Raw genomic sequence first — 23,394 nt, 5'->3', positions numbered from 1 at the left:
GGAGAAAGGAATGTTTCCAGGTGCTGAATGTCAAGAACTCTAAACTTTGCTAAAATGGCTAGTCTCAAGAAACAAGAACTAGTTGGGGCCAAACTTTAACCATTGTCTTTTTTAAAGCCCATTCAGGGATGTGAGTCCCAGAGAGCCATAGAGAGGGGGAGCAACTTGCCCAAAGTCCCACAGATCAAGAGGCAGCAATGGAAGCAGGAGTGACCCTCCCTCTCAAAGTCAGGGGGACCAGCCATTAGGGCCTGGTTGCAATTGCCAGCTGTGGGAGGGAGTGTGCGGCAGTGGTTAGTGAAGGGGTCCATCCATGGCTCTGACACTCAATGTGACCCTGAGCTGGTAGGTAACGCCCGTTTGCTATCAGTCGGGTTGAGGTCCCATCGCTACAGCCCAGCAGGGTTGGGAGGCTCCAGGAAGGTGGGTAAAGTGCTGGGATGTCAGGATCCTGGAGGCGCTGTCACCTCTGCCCTAGGGCCGTGTTCGGCACCCCCCTGCTGCTGGCTGAGTTTCTCCGTCCCTTGGCAATCAGACAGACTCTTGTTTTTACAGCCAGTCGATCGCCCTCGTGTCATCACCCTGCCTGCTGGCTGGGCAGGGAAACTCCTGAGGTCACCACCCTCTCCAGCCTGCCTTGGGCTTGGAGAGTGAGGAGGAGGGCGACGGACGTCTGCTGACCCTGAACATCCGCCATCCATCATACCATCACTGAGAGCAAGTGAGTGGCATTCAGGTTCCTCGGTGTCTTCCCCTGTCTGTCTGGGGAGAGGCAGAAACAGGGGGAGAGACTATCTCCAAAGGGGGATTTCATTTGCAAACAGCCCCCAAGAGCCCCTCACTCTTAGGCCAGGCAGGGGCTTCTTCAGAGCCGTCTCCAGTGTGTTTGGAAAGGTTCCAGCAAAGGGGCTCCCAGCCCTTCCCTTGTGGGACACTGTTCCCCAGGCTGAGGGTCTCTGAGCTGGGCCAGACCCTGTGAGCTGCTGAGCCTGGAAATCAATGGGGAACGAGGAGGGCTCTGGTCTTCCTGTGCTTACGGTCTTTGTGACTTTGATGTGGAGAATGGTTTCTCAGGAGAAGTCCGGGCTCCTGGGTTCTGTTCCTTCTCTAGCCTGGGCGGGAGAGTGGCCTGGGACGACAGGAGGGGGCTGCTTGTCCAGAGTAACCAATGGTCTTTGGGACTGACCCCATTGCTGGAAAAGGATGACACTTCCTGGCTATTGCAGGAGCAGGGATTACGAGGGGAACGTTGGGAGCAGATCATGCAATGAACTCCTGCCCGTGTGTGTAGATGGCACTCCCTAACACTGCTGTGGGGGCAGAGGGTGCGGCTGTGGTTGGAGCAGGGAGGAGGAGGGACGGAAAAGGCCCAGGAGTGAAAGGCTGCCTTGAGCCCAGACTCACCCCTGCTCCCCGCTCGGTTCCAGGATGGCCAGGCTCCTGCGGATGTTGCGGAGGAAGGCTCTGCACGTGGCCCCAGAGCCTGAGGGAAGCAGCTGCCGTCTTCCCAAGGGGCAGAGCAAGCCCTGCGTCCCCGCTGGCGGGGAAGCAGCTCCCGTCCAGGCCAGACGGCGGAAGTGCCCGGCCTTCTGGAAAAGGACCCCGGCTCCCGGCGCAGGCGCCGAGCTGGGAGAGGCCCCGACCAGGCCCCAGTGGAGCTGGCCCAGGCTGCGGTTTGGCAGACAGGACCCAGCCCAGGAGGGGCGCCGGGCAGGGTGGCTCTGGGGCTTGTTGTGTGGGCAGCAGCGGCCCCAGGAGCCCAGCCCTCCTTCCCATCAGGAGGCCTCGCCCTGCCCGGTCTCTGAGGCCCTTCCAGCCCCCGCCGGCCAGGAGGGGGAAGGTCCCTGTCCCAGCACCGGCAGCTCAGCCTGGGACAGCGGCAGCACCTGGGCCTCTGGCAGCAGCCAGGCCGACGGGCGCCACTGCTTTGTTCCAGGTGAGGAGCCGGGCTGGGCTCCGGGAGGGCTGAGGACGGGATGTGAACACCCTGGGCCCAGACGCTCTCCCAGGGATACGGGGGGTCCCCAGCCCAGATGTCTGACCTGAGCCCTGCGAACCCCACGGACAGCAGCAGCCGTCACACAGCTGCCCCTTCCGCACGGGGACCTGGGGGTGGGGGCGTGAAGAGCTGCTGCCAGTTGGTCCTTGCTGCTCCGGGCGGGGGGAACAGGCACCTCCCCTGGAGTCCTGGGCAGGGGAGGGGGGCTCTGCTCTGGGCTTCGGCAGCTGTTGGGGGCTGAAGGTATCCCTGAGAGGGAGGTTTGGGGCCCGATCTGCCCTGGGGGCCTGAGGTGGGAAGGGGGGTCTTGAATCCTGCTCTGCCCACCACTCCCCTGTCCTTCCCTCCCTGGTGCAGGGACCCCCCTGGATTCGGAGCAGGAGGAAGGGGTGGACGTGGCCAAAGATGAAGCTGCTCTCAAGGTCATCCGAGAGCAGCTCCAGTGCAGAGATAAGGTACAAATATTCCCCACCTGGGCTGGAACCAAGATTGCCCTGTTCCTTCCCAGCATCCCCACCCCCTGCCGAGGGTCTTGTCCCTCCTGATCCACCACCCCTAATGGGGCCCTTTTACATCCATTATGTGGGACCCCCAAGATGGGGGTGTTTATCCCACAACAGCCGAGGTCGTCTCCCCCGACAGGCACTGTCCCAGTTCCTGATCCTGCTTGTGTAGGAGTGGTGGGGGATTTGGACAATCAGCGGGTCCCCACAATCCCCCATTGAGGCCTGAGCCCTGGAGCTGGTGTGGGTAGGGCAGGAAGGTCCCTCGCTAACAGGTTCTCTCTCGCTATACCCCACTCCTGGTGGGTCCAGGATGAGGGGCAGCAGCTCCTGTTCCTTCAGGCCATCTACCCCGCATGTCTGGCTGCACGGGAGAGAGGGGAGGACACGCTGGAGCCGCGCTGCTGCAAGGCGGCTGTGGTGAAGAGGATCGTGGTGAGTGAGACACTCCATACGGCAACTGGAGGGAGGGGGGGAATTGTGGGGCTGAGGGGCAGCTGAGAGTGGGGGACAAGGAATCACATGGTCCCAGCTTGGTCGTCGGGATGGGGCTGAATGGGGGCAGTTTTGACAGGGAGGAGGAGAGAAGGGGATTGGGAGTGAGCTGGGCAGGAATCCGGGAAGGGGGCAAGTCGGATGGGCAGGAAGGAATCGTAGGAGCGGGAGGTGGTGGGGGATCCTTCTGGCCATGTGGGGCACTGGCTGTGTCATCTCCTCCCTGGGAGGTGTCCGTCGGGCCTGAATCTCACATGCTCCTTTGTGTCCTTCGCGTCTCACAGGAGCTCATCGAGGAGCTACCCGATGACTCGTCACCCAGCGCCGTCCTCGCCCACTCCCTGGCTGCAGTGGGCAACCTCTGGTACCGAAACAGCCCCACCCCCCCACCCCGCCAGCTCCCCTCACCCCAGTGCTGCTCAGGCCCAAGGCTGGGAGTCACCGTCACTGTCCCTCCCAGAAAGAAAAGGAGTACTTGTGGCACCTTAGAGACTAACCAATTTATTTGAGCATAAGCTTTCGTGAGCTACAGCTCACTTCATCGGATGCATGCCGTGGAAACTGCAGCAGACTTTATTTATACACAGAGAATATGAAAAAATACCTCCTCCCACCCCACTGTTCTGCTGGTAATAGCTTATCTAAAGTGATCATCGGTTGGGCCATTTCCAGCACAAATCCAGGTTTTCTCACCCTCCACCCCCTCACACAAATTCACTCTCCTGCTGGTGATAGCCCATCCAAAGTGACAACTCTTTACACAATGTGCATGCTAATAAAGTTGGGCCATTTCCTGCACAAATCCAGGTTCTCTCACCCCCTCACCCCCCTCCCAAAAACCACACACACAAACTCTGGTGCCTGGTGCCTCTGGCAGAGATGGTGGGGTGGGAAGGGTCACTCTCTCCTGGTGGGGCTCTTCTTTTCACTCCCATAACATGACAGGGGCCTTGGGGAGGGGCTCACTCCCGGGCTCAGATACAGGAGGGGCAGCAGGCTCCAGAGAACAGGAGCTATTCCTGTCCTGCCACTGTTTGTCTGGGACGCCTTGGCCTTGTCATTCTCAAGCTCAGTGCCTCAGTTCCCATTCTCGCCAGCCTGTGCCTCTATCCCTGTGGGTTGGTGTCCTTGTTGGAGACAGTCCCACCCCCATACTGCACAGTCTAATACCAGCTCCTCTCTCTTGCCAGCACCATGAAACCTGCCCTGGAGCCAGCCCTAGAGACCCACCTCTTGCGAGCTGCCCTTCACTCCGTCTTCACCCTGGGCACGGAGAAGGACACCACCGACATCCAGGTACCTCCTCCTCCTCCATCCTCTTACTTTTCCAGAGTGGTCCTTGGTCCCTGCTCCCTTGATTAGCTGGAGCTCCAGATTTAGGGGTGGGGTAGCGGAGATGGAACAAGCTGCAGGGTTGAATCCTTGCCTCCAGCAGGAAAGAGATTGCCCCTCCCTGGGGGATTTCTTTCTTTCTTTCTTTCTTTCTTTCTTTCTTTCTTTCTTTCTTTCTTTCTTTCTTTCTTTCTTTCATAAGCCCTGTTTTGCCCAGAAGCCCAGCTTCCATCCATAGCAACTTGGCTGTTTCATACTCTTCTGCCTACAAGGCCCTCTGCAAAGACCTGCTAAGCTCATGGATCAAAGGTCCAGGGGTCATCAATTCTTGCGAATTGCCTGCAGTGGGATGTGAAGGAGAGAGTCCAGGAGATGTGTTTGGGAGTCTCCCCAGTGCTTCCCAGAGACCCCTCTTCCCATCCTGTGTCAGGTGTAGGCCCAGGTTTCCTAACTCTGACCCATGCTTTGCAGGCTCTGCACAAAGTCATCCCAGAGGTCCTGGATGCCATGCTGGGGAACCTGCTGGCAGAGTCCCCAGACACAGACAGGCTCCACTTCATCTTGGAGGTGAGCCCCATTTCACCTGAACTCTTTGGAGGACTGGTAAGGAGAGACTGGAAGATCCATTTTCTACTGTGTCCTCCTAGCTGGGTCCCCAATGGGCCGTCCTTGGTTGGGGAGGTCAGTGCAAGCAGTATCAGGTCCTTCCTTCTTGAGGAACAAAGGAAGGAGCTGGGACTTCAAGCCAGAGCTCTGCCTGGTTCTGCTGAGCACTAACCACACGGCTCCTGGCTGTCTTGGGGAGTGAGAGTCTGAAAACCCACCTTTCCCCCACCCCTCCAACACACACACCCCATGAGATTTGGGAGATGGTTCTCAGAGAAGAGGCACACGCTCCTTCCTAGAGAAACAGGAGGATCCCAGGGAATCAGCCCTTCCCTCTGATCTGCTCTGAAATTCCTGGGGGGATTGTGTTCTCAGTCACTCCCTCCATCCGCCCAAAGATTTTCGTAGCAGGGAAGGGCCGAGGGTTCAGTCTCCTTTCTGGTGAACTGTTCAGGAATCAGGAGTTCTGGGAGGAGGGAACCAGCCGCGACCCCGAACATTGTCCGAATCTAGAGAGACGCTGACAAGTTGTGACCTGCAGGGTACAAGCTGTGTCCTGGGGGAAAGAATCCCTTTCTAAAGCTATGCCATCAAGGCCTCAGATATTCCCCCCTGTGCAGAATGTCTCAGGCCCCTGGGGCTGGGGGCGTGGGGGGCTCATTTTCAAAGCAGGTGCACCTGGCCACTGAGTCTGACCTGCCTCCTTTCCCCACAGGATATCAACTTGTGGGTTGTGTCCAGGGTGTCGCAGGAGCGAGCCAGGGCCATCAGGAGCAGCACAGCCCTGCTGAGATACACAGTCACCCTCCCTGAGTTTGACGTAAGTGACCTCCAAACCCAGCTTGCTGGCTCCAGGCGGAGGCGGGCTGGCTCCAGCGGGCTGCAGGATCTGCTGCTCCCGGGGCTGTGGGTTAGGAGGGTTCTTCATGGGGAGGCAGAGTCAGAGCAGGGACTGAGCTAGGCTTGAGTCAAGTTCTTCTTGTCCTGGTTCAGTGTTGCCCCTGGGCCTTTAAGGGGCCCATGCTCCAGCCCCTGCTTGGCATCCCAAAGCAGCTCTGTGCTCCCTTGGCAGCAGAGCAAATGAAGGGTCGATCTCAAGCTCCTCTCCCCCAGCATCTCCTGCAGAGGAGCTAAGGGGAAGGAGCCCTCTGGCCCAGGGGAGCTGACAGGAACATGCTGATGGAGTCCCCTCTCCTCTCTCTTCCATTAGATCTCTGCCGAGTTCCCCAGGATGGGTCACCATGTGGCCCAGCTGGCTCTGTTTGTCAGCGATCCAGACAAGGACATCAGCCGGCAGGCCAGGGAGGGGACTTATCGGCTCTACCAGCTGCTGCTCCAACAGAGGGGTAAGGAACCCAGCTGGGACACAGAACCCAATAGGGGACTGAGAGTGACCACAGGTGGATAATGGGACCCCAGACCATTTCTCTCAGACTGACCCAGGCTGAAGGACAAGTCTCTCTCTGCCTCTGTTCTTCTCCACTCTACTGTGGAGCCACCAATGGGATTGGAAGGACACAGAAACTGCAACCAGAATGAGGAGAAAAGTCTCTCTCTCTCTCTTCCAGGCCTGACCATACATGATGCAGAAGATCTCTGGTGCTATGACTGGCACCAGGACAGAAGGCTCTTGGGCTACAAAAATACAGCCAGAGTGGGGGAGGTAAGGGCACTGTGCCAGGGCATGACACAGCTCAGGGAGTGTGGCTGGCTGGGTTCCCTGCAGTGGATGCCTCCTGGAGACAGGAAAAGAGCCCACTCCTTATTTCCAGCTCAGAGTTCCTCATCCAGCAACCAGTGGGACAGGCTGGTGCTAAAGGTCCCACATTGGAATCTCGCTAGTTGCCGTGATTTGAGTGTCTTACATGGCTGCATTGCTCCATGGCATAAGGAGGATCCCCGGGTGGGTGAGTTAATATAGGATTATGGCTCTGAGTGTCTCTCTGTTCCTTGTCCCCCTGGCTGATCCCCAAGTGTCTGAGAGGAGAGCCCTGAATCAGTCAGTCACGATTGCTTGATCAGACCCTTGTTTAATTCCCTGCACCCTGTAGAAGCAGAGAAAGGAGGTGGGCTTTGCCCAATTCCATTGCCGGTCAGGAAGCAGAATGCCCCAACCTGGGAACTGGGTAGGGGACATAGTGAGCTCCAGAGCCAATATGAACCACATGCGCCCCCCTCATGTCTCCAGACCCGGCCAGGGAATGGCAGAGTATCTGGACCTCAGCCACTGTTCCAAAGAAGCACATTGTCACTGACCCAAGTTGCGGCTACTTGCTGCACAAGTAGAAAATCAAAGACACTCCCCTCCCGCCCCCGTCTCACAACTGTGGTGAGAATATCCAATCCTTCGAACACACCGTAACACAGTGTCCCCAGCCTGGAGTCAAAGGTGAAATGGGTGATTGCCACAACATCACAGAGGAGGCCCTGGAGCGGCTCCTGGATCGACAAGGGCATCGACAGAACGCTGCTCCACAGACGCCCCGTGAGAGAGACTGTGTGAGCTTGTCCCGCCTCCCACAAGCTGAATTGCTGTCGCGGAAGAAAAGTCTCCGAGGAGTGTCTGGGATGGGGACTGGGCCATGAGTTTCCTTGTCCTTGTCAGGCTGCAGGTTGGATTCCCTGTGAAGAAACCAAGGAGATGCAGAGGCCATTCCCAGCAACGAGAGAAATCACTAAGCTGCGGGAAAGAGACCTTTGGTCTGTCAGCTCCAACCCCCTCCCTACGTCCCCCCACATACACTCCTCTAGCCGCTGAGGTGCAGGAGATCTCTCTGCTGGAAGCAACACAGGGTCCCCTGTCGTCTCTGTCGCCCCTGCACAGCAGAGTGGGCCTGCTCACACACATTAGAGATCTATTTCCAGCCCATCCTGGCCCCTGCCATAAATTGCCTTCCGAAAGAGCCAATGGAGGCTTTGGTCCCTAAGCATCTGCGATCTTTTAATAAAGGGGCTTCCCTGAGCCCTGGGACCCTGAAAGCCTCCTGTGGAATGAACTGCCTTGGCCACAGCAGCTCTCTTCCCCGCCCTTTGGGGCACTAGACGCCATTGTACCGCCAGGACTTGGAGGCTGGCTCTGGCCAATCTGCTCGAGCCTCGTGTCCTCTTGGTTTTAGGTCTTTGGAAAATTCTTCTCCATTGGTCAGAAGAGATCCTTCCTGCAGACAGCAGTGCTGGCCATCCACGACCCCATGTTGCGTGTCAGCCAGGCTGGGCTGGTGCTCGTCTACTCCCTCCTGGGGGAAGCGCAGCGACTGATGGGGGTCACGGTAAGCAGCTGCAATCGACTCAGGAGCTTGGGGTGGGGGCCAGGGCCTCATTCCCATCCTACCGCCATTCGCTGGCCCGTTCACCAGGGCTGCCATCCTGTGGCTTTAGCTTTTGTCACTGGGGTGACTTGGGGAAAAGTCTCAACCTCTCCCCATCCCACTTCACTGCTGCCAGAATCCCTTCTGCCCCCGCCACCCTGCTAGAGCCCCCTCCCTGCGCTACCTGGGTGGGGATGGAGGTAGGGGTGGAGGAGAGGGTTCTAGGAACTTGAGCAGTCTCCCCAGGTGGGTTGGAGGTGGAACAGCTGTCAGGGGCACGGATGGGGAGGTGGCAGGAGCCCACCCGACAAGGAGGGGGGTTGGTACTGGAGGTCACTGGAGAGGACAGCAAGCCTCCATCCTGGGCGTCAGGAGGGTGAATCCACCACTCAGACATGAGCAGTTGCTGGGTGGAAATGATGGTGCTGGTTCCAGGTGCCCTTAATTCTCCCTGATTCCTGGGGAGTGTCTCCGTCTCTGACATGTTCTCGTTCCCCTGCAGCACGAGGATGTCACAGCCAAGATCATGTGCCAGCTTCACATCATCCGGCACTTGCACCAGATGCCTGAGGCGCTGCAAGGGCTGTGGCTCGTCTGATGCTCTTAAAGGTTCCCCTCCCTGTTCAGCAAGTCCCGCTCGATGCTGCAGGTACTGCTCTGTTTCACTGTAAATGCGGGGCTAGTGGAAGCGGATATGGAGGCCACTAGCACTCACAGAAATTCTCTGCCCTCTCTGTGGAGCTAGTCCTTCCCTCGGCCCCCCAGATTCCTTCATCTGGGGCAGGAGCTCTTTCCCTCCCACCCATACCCCTCCCCTCTTTCCTTGATCTCACCCCCATCCCATTCCCCGTGCTCCCAGGCAGAGATCTTCCTGCCGCATATGGCGCAGAAGGACCTTTGGGTCAGGGCGACAGACTGTCTGCCCAACTGAAGCTCAGGAAGCTCCACATTTGCGGAGGTGAGGATGGGACAGAGGCTCAGGGCTAGCTTCATCTCCTGCCCTTTATTCTTCCTTTGGCCCCTCTATGGGCTCTCAGAGTCTGACATGAAGAGGAGCCTCCTCCCCCCGTGTCTTCTAGGCCCTGGGGTGTGTGACAGCCTCCCAGATGGGTGCAGTCAGAAGCTGAACCACCTCAGGGAGCAGTGGGGGCAGGTCCCTTGTCCAAGGAAACCAAGCAGTGGTAGTTCTCAAAGAGGCTGAGAGGGAAGACCCCATTCCCTCATGGAGGTAAGAGCCATTGACTTCTTTGGGCATCTGGGTTTCTTGGGGGAGAAATGGGATCCCTGCTGCATAGCCTGGCTGGGAGCTTCCCCCATCCTTGGGACAGAGACATCTCCATCAATGTGCCACCCTTGTTTTTTTCCTAGCAGGAGGCTCCCCAGAGAACTCCTCAAAGCTGTTCTCTGGGAGCGTTGCTGGGAGGAGGCTCCCATCCCTCAGTCTCCAACTCAATCATGCAGTCTCTTTCACCTAACATCTCCGCTCTCCAGCTCCACTTCCCGCAGCAGGACAAACGGACCTTCAGCTCCTAAAGAACAGACTCTGACCTCCTTCTGATCAGCAATAGGGTTTCACCATCCCCTCAGCAAACCTGTCAGCCGGGCTGGACCGGATTTGGAGTCCAGGGTAGGACTGGGTTCTCTCACCGTCCCTAAGGAAGGGGACACAGAAGACCATGGAAACCCAAGAAGGGCAGGCCGAGCCGAAATCAGGCTGAGGCAGAACTCCCCACGAGGGTGGAAGACCTTGTTTCTGTTCAAGACATTTTTGGACTTTGTTTGGAAGGAGCACGACCCAGGAAGGAGTGGAGTAAAGGCCAGTCATCTGGTTGGAGGGCTGAGTTCTCAGCCAACAAACTGCAAGAGTGAGTATCAGCGGGGTTACTAGCCCAGCTAGAAAGCGGTGACACGAGGCCTGGCCAGCATCTAGCGGTGAGTGAACTCTGGTACGCACCTGCTTCCATTCTGGAAACAGCCTGGTATTGGAGAGTGGGTGGGGAGAGCAGGGAGGTGGGAGGGGTTCCTGAGGCTGGGGTGGGGAGGCAGCTGTGGGGCTGGCAGGGGAAGGACACGGCCCAGCTTGTGGGAGGGATCCTGCTGGCTGTGTCTGGAGCCCTGTGTAGCCTCTTCTGTGGGAAGTTCCCATGGATCAGTGGGGCCTGAATCTCTCCTGCTCCTTTGGTCTCTTTGGGCTTCACAGGAGATGTCTGGTGAACTGCCCTTGGACTCTGGGCCCAGCACCGCTCAGAAATTATTCGCTACCTTCAGAGAGACAGGGCACAGCTCAGCCTGTTGGGTAGGCTGGAGACTCACACTTCACTCAAACACCCAACTCTGAGGTGCTTTGGGAAGCACAGTAACAAAGAAGAGATTTAAGTGAAACTAAGCAGGAGAAAGAGACAAATTTCAAACAGACAAAGAAAACAAAACATACTTTGTAGTGACTTAAACTGAACCTTAACAAGTCACAATCTTTGCCTTAGCAGTTTCCAGACTAACATCTCAGCTTTCCTATCAGACCTTCTTTGATGTCCCTGTAGGGTACAAAACCACTCTCTCGAATCCGCTGTTTTGATTGCTTCATCTTCTGGTTTCAGACCCTCTGTTCTTCTTCTGGGCTGCCTGGACCCTGACTGTAACATCTCTCTGGCCCAGCCTCTTACACAGATGTGTGCTGCAGCCAGCCCAGCGCACGGAGCAGTGGGGACAGAAGATCTCATCCGGTCAGACCAAGAAACAGGGGTCCCAGTGAGGCTTAGATGGAAGATCCCAGGCATGTCCTGGAGGTAAGAACTGTCCACTCTTCTGGGCAGTTGGGGCTGTTGCAACAAAGAAGGGGCTCCTGTTCCATAGCCTGTTTGTCCTTATGACTGTGTTTTTTTATTCTCAGAGGATGCGTCCGGGACCCTGGAGACTGTTTCGTGCAGGAGGTTTGAGCGGGGAGAGATCACTCACTGTCATGTACCATGGCTCATTAACCCGGGTGTGCAGGGTTCCTGGGAGCAGCCACCCTCCAGCACGCCACCTGGAAGCCTACGAAAAACTGCTTACCTAGGACTGACGAAGTCCAGACCCAGTTTGAGGCTCCTATTGGCAGAGTCCCAGAGCAGCTAATCGGCCCCCAGGACCTCCTTAAACCAACAGCAGGAACAAGAAGCTGTCTGAACACCCGAGCTCCTCCCTGCCCCCTCTGGACCGTGTGTTGGCTGTTCCTGCTCCCACTCCCCAGGCTTGATTTCCCGGCATCCGGACTCAGGGTGACTCATCTGACTTGAGGTGCTGAACACAATTTGGTCTTTTGCTTCTGCTCTTCCAGTGTCCTGACCCAGCTGACTCTCGACTCCTGTCTCGTGAGTGTGGACTCTGCCTCTGCCCACTAGATCTGGCTGCCCATGACTCGGCCATGACACTGACTTTTCTACAATTCCTCCAGTACCCTTTTCTGCTCTCCAGCTCTGCTCTCCCAGCAACACACACCGATCCCTTGGCTCCCAGAGTCCTGCTTGCCTGCTAGTCAAGGGCTCAGGGGGAGAGCTTGTCTTGCCCCCTCCCCCACCACAGCTGCTTTTCCTCTGGGACTCACTCTAGCGCAGAGGAGAATCCGTCCTGGCCGCAATTCAGGAAGTCACAGAAGGGACGGTCTGCTCAGCTCCCTCTGCAATGCCACTGCCCGAGACCATTACGAGTGGGTGCCCAGTGACTGCGCCGGCAGCTCCTTGAGAGACTCCTGGGGCAGGGTAGTCGTGTTTCCCGGTGACCGCGGGAAGCCATGCAAAGAGTGCGGCATTGAGGAGACTCTCCTGCTGTCCCAAAGGGTTTCTGTTCTCCTGCACGGTCAGACCGTGGGGCCGGGTGGCAGAATGGGGAAGAGCTGGTTGGTGATGAGTCGGAGGAATCACCATAGAGGTGGCAGCAGCTGCAGATCCTGGAGTCCCTGTGGTCGGGTTACCATGCGTCCGGATTTTCCCGGACATGTCCGGCTTTTTGGGTTTTAAATCGCCCTCCGGGAGGAATTTGTAAAACTCTCCAAAGGGCCGGGATTTCCCTCCCAATGCAGCACTCTGGGGGCAGGGGTTGGGGAGCTGCGCGCTCTGCGGGGGAGCGCGGCACTGTGTCTGGCTCCGCACCCCAAACACACTGCTCTGAGCAGCAGGGTAAGGGGGCCGGGGGGCTGGAGAAGGGCATGGGGTCCCAAGGGGCAGTCAGGGGACAGGGAGCAGGAGGGGTTGGATGGGTCAGGGGTTCTGGGGGGAGCCTGTCAGGGGGTGGGCATATGGAGAGGGGTCGGGGAGACAAGGGACAGGGAGCAGAGGGGTTAGATGGGTCGGGGGTTCTGTGGGGGCAGTCAGGGGACAGGGAGTGGTTGGATAGGTGTGGGAGACCCGGGGTTCTGTCAGGGGGCAGGGGTGCGGATAGGGGGCAGGGCAGTCAGGGGACAGGTGGGGGGGAAGTTCTAGGGCGGCAGTTAGGGTGGGGGGGTGTAAGGAGGGTGCAGTTGGAGACAGGGAGAAGGAAGGCTTGGATAGAGGGCGCGGTCCTGGGGGGGGGGCGATCAGGGGACAAGGAGCTGCGGGGGTTGGATGGGTTGGCAGTTCTGTGGGGGGCAGTCAGGGGGCAGGAAGTGGGAGGGAGTAGATAGGGGGCAGGGCTACAACTGCCCCCCCCGCCCCCAGAGTGTCCTCTTTTTTGAAAGTTCAAATATGGTAACCCTACCCTATGGGCCAAGCCTCCACTCCTGAGAGTTCAGGCGAACCTCCCCCTGTTCTCAGGGAGTCTTTGGACAGAGGACTCAGTGTTTCCATCAGGCTTCTCAGTTGCAAATGCAGCCACCCAAAGACGTGAAGAATGGAAGCGAAAGAGCAAAGCTGGACCCTCCGCTGCGCTCCTGCAATCAAGTGAGCCCAGCCTGGGAGAGGCGAGGTGTCTGCAGGGAGCCAGGGGAGGAGAAATAAATAGTTCATGATGAATCCTAAGGGCTTTTTCTTCTGTGGTGAAGGGTTTAAAATGGGTCTAATTACTATCACATTCAACTTTACAATGGCTGTGTCTGATTGAAGGGCAGGTCTGGAAAGGTCAGAGGTCACTCGAGGAGCTTCAAGTCTCCGATTCTGTCCCTATTGCCTGCTTTGACCAGCTGAGCTCAGCCAACACATCCCTCAGGTGGTCGCAGTGATGAGCTGTTTCCTCCTTTTTCTGGATTAGTCGCCAGCATGGGGACAGGATACATGTGGCCAAGGAAATGGAGGGGCGTGGGGGTCTCTTGCAGAGGCATGCAGAGAACTTGCAGAGTTGCCTGTTTATGCAGCTCCTCTTGGGGGAGCACGGTAGGGTACCGTGCACGCAGGGGCACCATTTCAAATTTTGGTGGTGGGGGGGAGGATAATTTCACCATGATTCAAAGGGCTACTTCGGCACCTGAAAACTCTAGTGTTTTGGCAGATAACTTAGCAAAGAGCTGACAGGAACACTTGCCAGACTGCTTTCCGGGGAAGACAGCTGTAAGAATGGATCCAGGGAATGGTTCTGCATCTCTGAGCTGTTTGGACAATTTCAGGGAACATTCCAGATGCAAGAGAGAGATTCCCCAAAGTTATCCTGGGTAACCCTGAGAGAAAACTATGGAAAACTAGCAGATACCTCATCTCTGCTGTCACTTTGAACTGATAAACTTGGACTGTCCGAACCTGTTCATGTATTTTACCTGCTTTCACCTCTCAATAACTTTCACAAATAAAAGAAAGAAAATTAAATAAATGACGTAGTGACACTGATATAGAGCCGTAGCGGAAACACGACCTCAGAGTTGTCCCATTGAAATGGAATTATTCACAGCAGTCATTAAAGTTAAACATGCACGTAATGGTTTCCAGGGCCGAGATTAAGGCCACAGCTTATGAGAGGGGCAGACGCAAGAAGAGAAGAGCGGTGCAAAAACTGAAATACCACGTGGAACGTGGCCCAAACAATGCATCATGAAAAATAAACTCATCTTGTTATACAGTAATAGAGCTGGTTCAAAATGGTTTTACACTGACAATGCAACCTTTGAACTAGAAATGCCACTTTGGATTACTTTGATCATTTGAAAAGAGTTCCCTTTTTTAAAAAAACATTTTGGATTTCCCTGCCCACTTGAGAGAGAACGTGGAGTTTTTCCCACCAAAACTAAACAGAAATGTGATCATTAAAAACATTTGCAAATAAGTTTGAAGAATATGGGGCGGGGGGGGGGGAATTGGTTTCTTCTTCAATTTTCATGACCCTCCCCACCCCTGCTATTTTTGATCAGTTCTAATTATGAATAAATGTCCGTCTGTCCATGAATGATAAATATGTCTGCTCCTGAAACATTTAGAACAATGGCTCTTCTGAGGAGCACTGAGGTCACATTACGCAGAAAAACACCCAGGCCTGCAGGGTTCACATTCTCAAAGAGATAAACTGCCCCAGGACGGGAATGTAACACACAACACAGCGTGACTGGCCCGTTTTGTTGTTGCTGGCAAATTGTGCTTTTTTGAGGTGGGGGGGAGTTATATTTGAAATGCGTTCTTCATCCTCTCCCACTCTCATCCATGGGTGCTGGAACAGGGGAGACCAGGGCCCACCAGTTTTTACTGGCCATAAGTGTGAGCGACTGGATGAGGGGGGAGAGAAGGAGTGGGAGGGGGGCGGTGTTTTGGGGGAAAGGGGTAGTGTGAAGTGGGAGCTCAGGGAGAAAGGCGGCATGAGGGGGGGCCTCGGAAAGGGACGTTTTGAGGGGGCCGGACTTCGAGGAGAAGGGGTGGCACAGGGGCTGGGCCACAGTTTGGGTGCCAGCAGCCCCCCACACACACTTTTAGGAAGCTTTTGCCCATCTCGCCCTCATCTCAAATCAATTTGTTACAGTAAGAAAACTTTGAGCAACAAGGAGACTCAGAGACCCACAATATAACCACTAAAATCCTCACCCGCCCCAAGAGCTGGGCAAACAGAATGTTTTGATCGCTGACAATTCCAAAAAAAGAGATGGAAAAAAACTGGTTTCAGGTTGAACAAAACTAAAATTTTTCCAAATTTTTGATGAACCAAAAAGCTTAAAAAAAACAAAAAAAACCCCACAGGAACATTTCAAGGGTTGTAACTTTTTGAATTTTTAAAATAAAACTGAAGGACATTTTTAAACAAAAGATTGTTTCAAACTGAAAAATCAAAATGGATTGTTTGGAAAGTGTCTAAACTAAATGCTTCGACTTTTTAAGAACTCGGGGGAGGGTCTGGACGTGAACAATTCAGCAGACCGGATATGAATTCGCAAACTGCTGAATCTAAAATAGGTTTAGATGAAAAGTTTTGCCTAGTCTAGTCCCCACCGTTGAGGGGCATCGTAAGAGGGATCAGCTCTTCTAGCTGGTTCCCCAGCCCAAGTCTGTCTCCATTTAATGGGTCCCTCCCCCCACTCCGGTTTAGGGTTGCCAATTTTAATTGGACATATTCCTGAAGATTTTATCAGATGACAATTAATCTTTAATTCCTGCAGACTCCCGGTCATCCTGGAGGATTGGCAATGCTACTCCAGTTTCCTGGGCCACACCCGTGTCCCCACCTAATGGATCCCTTCCTCTGGGTTCCTGGATCAAGCATGTGTCCTCCATTAGCAGGTCTCCTTCCCCATTCTCCAGGGCTGGGTCTCGATTCCTGTTTCTGGTTCCCTGGGCCTGGTCCCCGTCCCTGTCACGCACTGCGGGGAGCTCAGATTCCTGTAAATCCTGCGGACTTCCAGGCTGCTGGGAGGGATGAGTCAGCAGCTTCTTGAAGATGAGTCGCGAGTAGGCAAACACTTTCCCTCTACCTTTCCAAAACCCACATTCGTATAGTGAGACTAGCACCCCCACCACTGCCACCACTCCACGCACCAGGAGACGATTCCAGGACGCTGGCTCTGAAACAAAAGAGAGAGAAAGGCCCCATGACTAAGGGAGTCGTTAAATCATCCCACTGCTGCCATGAGGCTCCCAGAAGATGAAGACGTTCCTGGGACACAGTAAGAGCTGAGTTGGGTCATGTGCACATGGTCACCACTCAGAGCAGCGGGAATGAGATCTCCAGGCTCATTGTCCTCAATGGCCAACGTGACGGAGGGAGAAAGGTGAGCCCGGCAAAGCAGCCCCTGTTCCAGAGTCTGGGAACTGTGATTTTTAAGATGCTCCGGGATGCGGTCCCTCAGGTCTTAAGGTTAGAGGGGACGGTTAGGATCATCTACTCCAGCGTCTCCTGAAGCGTGGGGAAGGGCTAGCCATGGTGGGAAGGGTGGGGTTTGACGATGTATACAAGAAAATGGGGGGTGGGGTCGCTAACACATTGCTGACGGGTGAGGGGCACGATTGGTTTCTTTGCCTTGAGGAGGGGGCTCAGCTTTTAAAAGTTTTGGGAAGAATAATTTAGTCTGAGCCCTGGCATAACCCAGGCAAGAGAACGTCGCCTACTGATTCCTGCACCCAGTCCAGTGATTTATGGCACTGACTTGGCATTGAGAGGGATTTTATCATACGCTGAAATCCAGCTGCAGAAGGGAAAGGGCATTAGAAGCTGAAAGACCCCAGAAGTGGCTCTGGTTTTCTACTCAAAATAACCACCCAGGGCTGATTTTCCCCGGCCCAGCGCCTTGCAGTCATGCACCCAGCGCCTACTGAGTGTGGTGTGCAGGCAGGCTCCCAGATCCAGACAGCGGCACTTCACATCCCCATTGCCCTGGCGTCAGGGACTGCCCTGAGCGCCCATCCTGCAAACACATACGCAACTGAGCCCTCCCACTGCCATCCAAGGCTACTCCTACGGATGGAGTTAAACATGTGGCTAAAGCATTTGCAGAGGTTCCAAAGAGCTGAGGCTCTGTGCAAAAGGAACATTACTCCAGTTATTCCAATCTTGGGTTTATGAGATGCTCCTGCCCGCCCCCTCCCTTCACAGCTGAGTCTCCCACCCAGTGGAATTCTCCAAGGAACTTCGCACTCCAAGAGACAGAGGTGCCTGAAGTGGCCATTAGCCTCTTAAGTCCCTTTGGGAATCCAGCCCTAATCAGGACAAGTCCTCAGCTCCCTGCAGCTCTTCCGTTACCCAGGTCGCACAGTGCAGGTTTCCTCTCACCCATTAGACTTCGTTTTTAAAGGAAAGCTGAGATGCAGGAGATCAAGGTGGTGCTTCCAATGAACAAGTACCAGGTCACCCACCCCATGGGATTCAGCCTCGTATGGTCCTTGCTCCAGACCCCCAACTCTGTGGGTCTCAAGCAGGGGTACATGTATCCCTGGGGTACACAGAGCTCTTCCGAGGAGTAGGTCAACTCATCTAGATATTGGCCTAGTTTTACAACGGGCTACATAAAAAGCACTAGCGAAGTCAGTGCAAACTAAAATTTCAGAGAGACACTGACTTGTTCATACTGTTCTGTACGCCACACACGGACATGTAAGTACAATACTTATTTCCAATGGGTTTATTTTATAATTATTTGGTACAAGTGAGTCAGCAATTTTTCAGCAATAGTGGCGGTGGCAACATTTGTATTTTCATGTCGGATTTTCTAAGCAAGTCCTTTTTAAGTCAGGAGAAACTTGGGGTACGCAAGACAAATCAGACTCCTGAAAGGGGTGCAGTGGTCTGGAAAGGTTGAGAGCCACTGCCCTAACTCACCTCACAGCCTGGGACGTCTTCTCGACTGACACTCCGCAGGGAAGTTAGAGATGAAAGACAACACAGAGCCCAGCTTCCCAATACGGGGAGGAGGAGGAAAAACTCACCCCTGGGCCTTTCCTTGTTACACAGACCCACAATGACACAGACTCTCTCTCACTCTGCAGCTTCTCAGGCTCTGCTGCCGGGAGCAGCTGCGGGTGGATAAAAGGCAGCACGGTTCTGTCTGAGACGCGTGCCGCGGAGCTCAAATGGATCTGCCAGAAAGAAGCGGCCGTGATAGAAACAGTGCAACTGAGGATCCATATTTGTGTATCTGTAATGTGAAGTACCCCCTGTTTAGTCTTCTGGGTAGGACCCTACCAAATTCACCCATCCAGTTTGGTAAATGTCATGGTCATGAGATTTTTAAAAGTCCTTTAAATTTCACAGTTTTAGCTATTTCAATCTGAAATATCACCCTGTTCTAACTGTGTGGATCCCATCCCAGAAGAGGGTCAAGGGGCGGGGTCTCAAGGCTATTGGGCGAGGGGTGTCACGGTATTGCGACCCTGACTTCGGCACTGCTCCTGGCAGTGGTGCTACCTTCAGAGCTGGGCTCCCGGCCGGCAGCCACGGAGCTTTCTGCTGCTGGGGGAGGTTCCTGGCGGTGTCTCTGATCTGGCCCTGGGAGCAGCCCATGCAGGGGACGAGGTCCTGTTCTTCCCCAGCCCAGCCCGAACTTGCAGCTAGAGCCTGGCACACGGTAGGAGCCCCTGCCCGGGACGCTTCCAGCCCTGCCCCTCCCCCATTCCAGAGTCCAGCACTCAGAGGTTAAAAGGGCCTGGAACTGGCGGGTGGTGGGGTTCCCTCCTGACCACTGCGCTCGGGGCAGTTGCCCACATCACCCACGCGTAAGATCCGCCCTTCCCCTCCACCTCTCCCACCATGCCACCCTCACTTGTGCACTGTTGCTGGCAGCAGCGCTGCCTTCAGAGCTGGGCACCAGACCAGCAGCTGCTGCTCTCTGGCCGCCCAGCTCTGAAGGCAGCGTAGACGTAAGGGGGGCAGTACTGGGACATATTCCCCCCCTCCCCCGCCGAGCCAGATTTCACAGGCTGTGATGCATTTTTCATGGTCATGAATTTGGTAAAGCCCTACTCACGGGGCGGGACTGGGGCTTTAGGCAGAGCAGAACTCTGGGCGGTGCTGGGACTCAGGTGCCCCACGCAGTCACAGTTCCTCTCCTCGGTCCTCCTCACTGGGCTGAGGCCTTGGGGTGTAATTTTTAACTGCCCCAAACCTGCAGTAAGTTAATACCCTGCAATGCTTCCCAGGGTACCCAGGGCTGGGAGGCACCTCGCCACCACCTGCCCTTTGCCTGAGGGAGCCTTTTCTGTGCCTGCCAGGGGTCAGCTCCAACTCCACTGGCCACACGCACTCGCTGCTGGGCCTGCCGTCACTGCAGGGTAGCAATAGGCCCACTCTGCCCTCAAGCCCTATGAGCATCTCTCTGGAGCGTCCAGTCCCTGGTCCCCTGGGCACTGGCAGGATTCACAGATTCACTATTTCCAAAGGAACAGTAACATCCTCGGCCCCAGCTTACCAGGTCCAGCTCAGATCACTGCTCCACTTAACACACAGCGCTGCCATAGGCTCACAGCGAAATCACCCCTCAGTTCAACAAAGCCAAGCGTCAAGTAGAAGTGTTGGAAACAAATGGTTACATATAACAAAGTCATAACATGTGTTCTAGAGCCTAGACCAAACTAACAAGGTATTCTCCTGTCTAACCAAGTACAGCTCACCCGAAATCCTTGCAGCACTTCACAGCCAGGCAGGTTTGGACCCTTCTTTCATGAGACATGCGTACGGTCAGTTTGTCTCCGAGGGGATGGATCCAGTAGGTCTCTGCACACCGAGAGAGATCAGACCGATCCTTTGTCTTTATGCTTAAACACCACAGATGGACACACACACAGCCCCCTGCTGTAAGTTTCTTCCTGTAGATTTCCCTTTTTTGTGGATTTTGCAATCTAATTTTGCACCTGGCTCAGTGCGCAAAGAGACATCCAACATCAGGCATACAATACACAGATGGTCAGACAGGGAGGTAACCTCAGTTGTCTCCTGTCTGAAAGGAGCATCTGGGGTACATCACCTCCTGTGACCTGCCTTAACTCCAAGACCTTAAGGGCATCATTGTCCGTCTTGAGACACAGCTTCTTATACAGTATCCGTACAGAGGTCTTGCTCCGATTATGGTGACCATTGGGCTACTGGCTCTTGACACAGAGCTGGCAAACCCATTTTGTGAACTATTCTGCAGACCACTGTGACTATCAGGCATCTCAACCGGGGGAACATGTACTCCTGGCGATATGCAGAGACCTTCCAGGTGATACATCAACTCATCCAGATATTTACCTAGTTTTAAAACAGGCTACATAAAAAGCACTAGCGAAGTCAGTACAAACTAAAATTTCAGATCGTGACTTGTTTACACTGCTCCTGAAAGAGGTACAGTCATCTGGAAAGGTTTAAAACGACTGATGTAAAGATCAGACCCAGGGGATTCCTGGAAAACCTTCTGTGCTGCCTGCCACTTGGCACCAAGGGGTCCCTGGGTCACATGCATCTTTCCCCCAAACTCCATCTCTGGGCAGGCTCAGCTCCTCTCTCCTGCAAGGAGGGAACTGGAGCCAAGGCCGTGCAATAGCGCTGTCTGCAGTGTCTTGAGAGAGTGCGCGCCAACCTCAGGGCAGACTGCTGGGAACCAGGGCACAAATCCAAACTGGCTGAGAATTCTAGACCTAGATTTCACCAACCAAACATGCAGGGTAACCTCCCCCGGCATTCTAACAGCCTAGCCATGCAGTCCCCTTGGGTTCTCCGATCTGTCTCGCAACCCAGGTGAGCCTGCCTTTGAGAGACAGATGATCTCTCACACTCAGAATCACAACAGTATTCAGGTTACTCCCAGTCCCACAGGCCCAGGCATCCCAGATGAACTGCACCTTAGACGTCACACCAAAGACTGAGCACGTAGCCAGTCTTATTATAGGACAATTTATTAAAAAGGAAATAAGATTTATTTACAAGGCTAAAGCAGGTGAACATACATACCTTTTGAAACTTTGTAGCTTAGTTGTGTAACAGAAGCATCTATAGCAGACATGGGGACTTTGGCATGACCTGGCACCTGGTCTGTCTGTGTGACACCTACCCCCTCCCTGCCCTTTTCAAACCCACTGGGCTTCAGGAAGGGAGAGAACAGACATTTCTCCTCTTACTCCTACGTTCCAGGCCCTAGGTGTCCCACGAGGAGTGTAACAGGGGTCCTACTCCCTTGGCAGGTGCAGCGCTCTTAAAACTAAAAATGGAAAATTAAATTAAAGTTTAAAATGTTCATTCTTTCATCCAAAGCAATATCTGGCAACAAAAACCAGGAACTGGTGGTGTAAACCTGCAAACTTCAAAATCAGTTGGGTTTTCAAAACACCCCAAAAACTGACCCATAAAAAAATCTTGTTAAAAAGTTGCTGGGGGGGGCGGGATTGGAGAACATCCCCCCTCAGCTCTATTCCAGACCACCACATGGGAATGATGAATATTTTTAAAAGATTCCATAGATAATTTTCTGTAGTAAAAGGCTTCTGCGGGGGAATGTCAGGGCAGTGAAAGCTGAGGCTGGTGCCTTGCCTCAGTTAGGCAGAGCTCCTGGTCCAGCTGAGGAGGGGTAGGAAAGGCTGGATTTGAGCCGTTCCACTGGCGGAAAAAGAGACGGCACGGGTGGGGGGACAAGATGTGCAAATAGCATCTCTGGTTTTCACCTGAGTCCACAGTGCTCTGCCCAGTGATGCGCAGAGCATTCCCCGATATTCTGGAAGTGCTCAGATGTGATGGTCACAAGAAATCACAGTCAGGCTTTTCCAGGGCTAGATTCTAGAATGCTCTTGTTACCAGCCCCCGTCCATGGCAGCCTCCTGTGCCTGTGTAAATGCATCGGGTTTGGTGCAGATCCAGGGTCTCTCACTGGTGCATCGCAAGCTGCTGACCGCACTCAGACTGTTCAGATACGCGCCGTCTCCTCCTCCTCCAATCGGAAACCTGCAAGACAGAAGCCAGGGAGCTGGTGTCAGGTAGGAGTTGGACATTTCCCATCAGTCACAGGCAGGGAGAGACGCTCTCGCACAGTGCAGGGAGCTGCTGCACTCACAGCCCCTCACGATTCCCCTTCCTGCACCTGCTACAGGCCCCAGCTAGAAAGGGGGCAGTGGGGCAGCAAGGCCAGGAAAGGTTCGAAGATCAACAGACCTCCATGGAGCATTTATGCCGGGTGGGTATTAATCCAGTTCCTACTCTCCTCCCCCCCCCCCCCCACCGCACACCCAGCTGGGTCTGGATGGGCCCCTGCAGGCCCAACCCACCCAAACTGCCCTGGGGGCAGGTTCCAGGTGACTCTCAGCGTGGCGAGGAGCAGCAGTAACGCCGCACAGAAGAGCTGGGTCCAGCGCTCCCTGGACAGTTTACATCAGCTCTCGGGCCAGAAGACTGTCAGGACAGGCTGTATTGCAGGGGGCGGCTGGAGTGAAATGCCAGCAGCACAAACCCAGCGGCCATGGGGTGACCCCAGCCACTCACACAGAGCTTCCCGTGAGAGCTGGAGGCCAGCGCTTCCCACCTGGGAACAGGGTGGGATCAAGGCCCACAGGCAAATCCTCCCCCATGGTCCCATCCTGGCTACTCACAGTAGTCATGTGCTGGGCTGGGAGGAGGCCCAGCACTACCCTTTGGGCAGGCTGGGATCTCCCTGCCCTCAGGCCACCAGCCTCTGGCTCGGGGTGAGATCTGTCCCAGAGAAGGGAGAACCCAGCTCACAGCCACCTGAGCAGATGGCTGTGGGTGGCTCCCCCACCAGCATCACCCCAGACGAGCTCTGATGTGATCTCCCTCACATGCTCTGTGTGTATATAAATTTACTCACTGTTATTTTCCACTGAATGCATCCGATGAAGTGAGCTGTAGCTCACGAAAGCTTCTGCTCACCTAAATTGGTTAGTCTCTAAGGTGCCACAAGTCCTCCTTTTCTCTTTGCGAATACAGACTAACAGGGCTGCTGCTCTGAAACCTGTCACAATTAAATGAATAGGCAGCAGGTCTGACACAAACAAAAGGAAGTATTTCTTCACACAACATACAGTCAACCTGTGGAGCTTGTTGCCAGGGGATATTGTGAAGGCCAATAGTATAACTCTGTTCAAACAAGAAGTAGATAAGTTCACAGAGGATAGCTGGACCAGTTCCTATCAGCCAGGATGGTCAGGGATGCAACCCCATGCTCTGAGTGTCCATAAACATCTGACTGCCAGAAGCTGGGTGTGAATGGGATGGATCACTCGATACTGACCCTGTTCTGTTCATTCCCTCTGAAGCACCTACCGCTGGCCAGTATCGGAGGAAAGGACACTGGGCTAGATGGGCCATTGGTCTGACCCAG

General features: G+C 54.8%; 1 pseudogene; it reads right to left on the bottom strand.

The window, feature by feature from the left end:
• The window catches only part of LOC140898028 (C-type lectin domain family 2 member D-like), a 63,530-nt pseudogene extending 55,230 nt beyond the window's left edge, over positions 1 to 8,300 (bottom strand).
• Between the last annotated feature and the right edge of the window lie 15,094 nt (positions 8,301 to 23,394).

Source organism: Lepidochelys kempii, chromosome 14 (assembly GCF_965140285.1).
Source record: "Lepidochelys kempii isolate rLepKem1 chromosome 14, rLepKem1.hap1, whole genome shotgun sequence".
Classification (NCBI taxonomy): Eukaryota; Metazoa; Chordata; order Testudines; family Cheloniidae; genus Lepidochelys; species Lepidochelys kempii.
The sequence above is the reverse complement of the archived record's forward strand: the minus strand, read 5'-3'. Positions and strand labels throughout refer to the sequence as shown.